At 37.8% G+C, this 5,290-nt stretch overlaps 1 non-coding gene across 1 annotated transcript; it reads right to left on the bottom strand.

Annotated features, from left to right (window-relative positions):
- Nucleotides 1-3,789: 3,789 nt before the first annotated feature.
- On the bottom strand, nt 3,790-3,897 carry LOC127746353 (small nucleolar RNA R71). Its single transcript, XR_008007972.1, has one exon. It is a non-coding gene; the product is annotated as a small nucleolar RNA R71 (small nucleolar RNA).
- Nucleotides 3,898-5,290: the final 1,393 nt, after the last annotated feature.

Below are 5,290 nucleotides of genomic sequence, written 5' to 3'. Positions count from 1 at the left end.
CTGGATTCTATTCTGACATGATCGAGAACCGACAGCTGAATAGCCGTGTCGTGACATGGTGCGTTGAACATTTCCACTGAGAGGATGGTAGGTAGCCACTGACAACGGTGAAACCCTTGCATACAGCTTGCCATGGAAGGAGCCTTGCGTGTTTGAAGAAGAAGACAGTAGGAAAGCAGAGGTTCAAAAGACAGAGCATCTCCAAAACCTCAACCTATTCTCATCACTGCAATTCAAGTACCTGTTTTATGTTCTTTTGCTTTTTACAATCAATCCTGATAATCTTTGATATCCTGACTAAGATTTACAAGATAACCATAGCTCATGTAAGGTATTACTTGGACGACCCAGTGCACTTGCTGGTTAGTTGTGCGGGATTGCAAAGTGTGATTGCAAAGCAATGAAGAAACAAGCCAAACAGATGCTTGAGCACAAGTTCCAAAGAGATCGAAGATCTGAAAAGCACGATCTCATGGAAAGATCGAACTCAAGCAGGGGCACTGTTCATACCCTGGGTCAAGCTGTCCGACCCGGGGTGTTTAGCGACAAGCCGACTGACCTCTTTAGGTCAGACTATCTGACCTCTTCTCAAAGAGCTCGGCCAATGCCCGACCTCTTTTCAAAGAGCTCGGCCAAATCCCCAAAGGAGCCCAAAGCAAGCCCAAAATGAAGGAACACAGCCCAATCTAAAGGCAGCCAAAGCCCAGAAAGATAAAGGCGGTTCCCCTAAAGATAAGATGACCTCACTCAAAGATAAAGATAAGATAAGATAAGATAACTATCTTGTCTCCAGAAAGGTCACTCCTCACCATTATAAATACACTGGATCACCCAGATATAACTCATACTCTGATTCTACTCAATATCTGCTTAATACCCTTGCTAACTTAAGCATCGGAGTCCCTTCCAGGTACCCCCCACCCTCCGGGGACGAAGGATTAGCAGCACCGCCAAGCCCAACAGGTCGGACACGACAACTCCGGCCACCAGCTCTAAACAGGTCGGACAAAACACCTCCGACCAGTACAGAAGATCTCATCCGAGATCGACCTTCAGTTTCAGGTAACCCTTGGAACAATATCTGTGCATGGTATTTTTCATCCAAGACGAGAAATCTGACAGTTGATTAGCCGTACAGAAACCATAGAGGACCATTTTTACTGAGAGGACAGGAAGTAGCCATTGACAATGGTGACATCCAGCATACAGCTTGCCATAGAAAGGAGTATGAAGGATTGGATGAAGGTAATAGGAAAGCAGAGATTCAGAAGGAACAATGCATCTCCATACGCTTATCTGAAATTCCCACCAATGAATTACATAAGTATCTCTATCTTTATTTTAAGTTTATTTATCTTTTACATTATTAAAACTCCATAACCATTTGAATCCGCCTGACTGAGATTTACAAGATGACCATAGCTTGCTTCAAGCCGACAATATCCGTGGGATCGACCCTTACTCACGTAAGGTTTATTACTTGGACGACCCAGTGCACTTGCTGCTTAGTTATGCGAAGTTGTGAAAAAGAGTTGAGATTACAATTGTGCATACCAAGTTGTTGGTGCCATTGAGATCACAATTTCGTGCACCATGCACCAAGTTTTTGGTGCCGTTTCCGGGGATTTTTCGAGTTTGGACAACTGATGGTTCATCTAGTTGCTTAGATTGGGTAATTTTATTTTATGTTTAAGCTTTTTATTTTTATTTTCGAAAAATACAAAAAATTGATAAATTCATAAAAAACCAAAAAAAAATATTGTGTTTCTTGTTTGAGTCTAGTGTCAAATCCTAAGTTTGGTGTCAATTGCATGTTTTTAATTTTCTCAAGTTTTCGAAAAAAATTCATGCATTGTGTTCTTCATTGATCTTCAAGTTGTTCTTGATGATTTTCCTTGTTCTGATCTTTAACTTCTCCTGTTTTGTGTCTTTTCTTATTTTTCAGATGCATTTTCAAATCCATAGTGTCTAAACATTAAAAATTTCTAAGTTTGGTGTCTTGCATATCTTTCTTTTCTTAAAAATTTTCAAAAAATATGTCATTGATATTCATCATGATCTTCAAAGTGTTCTTGGTGTTCATCTTGACATTCAAAGTGTCCTTGCATGCATTACTTGTTTTGATCTTGCATTTTTATGTTTATTTCATTTTGTTATTTTTCTCTCTCTTCATCAAAACTTCAAAATAAAAAATATCTCTTTTCAAGTAAATAATACAGAGAAATGAAGATTCAGAACATACAGAAGAAGAATCACAGAGAAAAAGCTGGGCGTTTAGAAAAACATCCAATATGGAAGGAATTCTGGCGTTTAATGCCAGCCAGGGCATCTGGCTGGGTGTTAAACGCCCAAAAAGGTAGCATTCTGGGCGTTAAACGCCAGAATGGATAGCATCCTGGGCGTTTAACGCCAGGATGAGACAGGGGAGGTAATTTCGTTTCAAATTCAATTTTTTTTCAAATTTTCATGTTTTAATTCTTAATTTTAAAATCTTATCTTTCCACATTTTCAAAAATCCTTGCTAACAATTAATGTTTTGATTCAAATTTTCAAGTTTGTTACTTTCTTGTTAAGAAATGTTCAATCTTTGAATTCTAGAATCATATCTTTTAGTTTCTTGTTAGTCAAGTCATCAATTTTAAAAATCAAATCTTTTTAATTGCCTTTTTAATTTTCTTTTCAACCATATTTTTTTAAAAAATCAAATTTTTTTCAACCATATCTTTTCAATAATATCTTTTTAAAAAAATCAAATTTTCTTCAATCATATCTTTTCAATCATATCTTTTTAAAATCATATCTTTTTGAATCAAATCTTTTTCAAACATATCTTTTAAATTTGATTTCAAAATCTTTTTCTAACTTCTTATCTTTTCAAAATTATTTTCAAATCTTTTCCAACTAATTACTATTTCTTATCTTTTTCAAAATCACCTAACCACTTTTTCACTTTCAATTTTCGAAAATCACTAACCCTTTTTTGCAAAAATCTTTTTAATTAACTAATTATTTTAAATTCTAATTTTCTGTTATTTCTTTTAAAATTTTCAAAAACTCTTTCTCTCTCATCTCTTTCTATTTATTTTATTTAATTGCTAACATTCCTCCTCCACTCATCTAAAAAATTTTCGAACTCACCTCCTCTCTCTTCTCATTCTTCTACTCCTTTTTCTCTGATACATTAAGGAATCTCTATACTGTGACATAGAGGATTTCACTACCCCCTTTTGTTCTCTTCCTTTTCATATGAGCAGAAACAGGGATAAAAACATTCTTGTTGAAGCTGATCCTGAACCTGAAAGGACTCTGAAGAAGAAGCTAAGAGAAGCTAAAGCACAACACTCCGGAGAGGACCTTACAGAGAACTTCGAAAAAGAAGCAGACATGGCAGTCGAACCCAACAACAATGCCAGAGATGCAAGGAAGATTCTTTGTGACTATACTGCACCAACTTCCAACTTCTATGGAAGAAGCATCTCAATTCCTGCCATTGGAGCAAACAAGTTTGAGCTTAAGCCTCAATTAGTTTCTCTAATGCAGCAGAATTGCAAGTTTTATGGACTTCCATCGGAAGATCCTCATAAGTTCTTAGCTGAATTCTTGCAGATCTGTGATACTATTAAGACCAATTAGGTTGATCCCGAGGTCTACAGACTTTTGCTTTTCCCCTTTGGTGTAAGAGACAGAGCTAGGATATGATTAGATTCACAACCTAGAGAAAGCCTGAACTCTTGGGACAAGTTGGTCAATACTTTCTTGACCAAATTTTTTCCACCTCAAAAGATGAGCAAGCTTAGAGTGGAAGTCCAAACCTTCAAACAAAAAGAAGGTGAATCCCTCTATGAAGCTTAGGAAAGATACAAGCAATTAACCAAAAGGTGTCCTTCTGACATGCTTCCCGAATGGAGCATCATATGTATATTCTATGATGGTCTGTCTGGATTATCTAAGATGTCATTGGACCATTCCGCTGGTGGATCTCTTCATTTGAAAACACCTGCAGAAGCCCAGGAACTCATTGAGATGGTTGCAAATAACTAATTCATGTACACTTCTAAAAAAAATCCTGTGAATAATGAGATGACTCAGAAGAAAGGAGTTCTTGAGATTGATACTCTGAATGCCATATTGGCTCAGAACAAGATATTGACTCAGCTAATCAATATGATTTCTCAGAATCTGACTGGATTGCAAGCTGCATCCGGCAGTACTATAGAAGCCTCCTTTGAAGGAGAAGCTTATGATACTGAGAATCCTACAATGGAAGAGGTGAATTACATGGGAGAATCCTATAGAAATACCTATAATCCTTCATGGAGGAATCATCCAAATTTCTCATAGAAGGATCAACAGAAGCTTAAAAAAGGCTTCAACAACAATAATGGTAGGAGAAATAAGTTTGGCAACAGCAAACCCTTTCCATCATCTTCTCAGCAACAAATAAAGAATTCTGAGCAGAGCCTCTCTGGCCTAGCAAACATAGTCTCGGATCTATCTAAGGCCACTCTCAGTTTCATGACCGAAACAAGGTCCTCCATTAGAAATTTGGAGGGACAAGTAGGTCAGCTGAGTAAAAGAGTTACTGAAACTCCTCCTAGTACTCTCCCAAGCAATACAGAAGAGAATCCCAAAAGAGAGTGCAAGGCCATAACCATATCCAAAGTGGTCGAACCTAGAGAGAGTGAAAAGGCAGTCATTCCCAGTGAGGAAGACCTCAAGGGACGTCCACTGACTAATAAGGAGTTCCCTATTGAGGAACCAAAGGAATCTGAGGCTCATACATAGACCATAGAGATTCCACTAAACTTACTATTGCCATTCATAAGCTCTGATGAATATTCTTCCTCTGAAGAGGGTGAAGACATTGTTGAAGAGCAAGTTGCTCAGTATCTGGGAGCAGTCATGAAGCGGAATGCCAAGTTATTTGGTAATGAGACTTGAGAGGATGAACCTTCGTTGCTCATCAATAAACTGAATACATGGATTCAACAGACATTGCCTCAAAAGAAACTGGATCCCATAAAGTTCGTAATACCTTGCACCATAGGCACCATGACCTTTGAAAAGGCTCTGTGTGACTTGTGGTCAGGTATCAACCTCATGCCACTCTTTGTAATAGAGAAACTAGGGATCTTTGAGGTACAAGCTGGAAGAATCTTACTAGAGATGGCAAACAAATCAATGAAACAGGCTTATGGACTTGTAGAAGATGTCTTAGTGAAGGTTGAAGGCCTTTACATCCCTGCTGACTTCATAATCCTAGACACTGGGAAGGATGAGGATGAATCCA

This window comes from Arachis duranensis, chromosome 3, assembly GCF_000817695.3.
Source record: "Arachis duranensis cultivar V14167 chromosome 3, aradu.V14167.gnm2.J7QH, whole genome shotgun sequence".
In the NCBI taxonomy this organism is placed as follows: domain Eukaryota; kingdom Viridiplantae; phylum Streptophyta; class Magnoliopsida; order Fabales; family Fabaceae; genus Arachis; species Arachis duranensis.
Note: the sequence above shows the minus strand (reverse complement) of the source record. Positions and strands in the feature narration are given on the sequence as shown.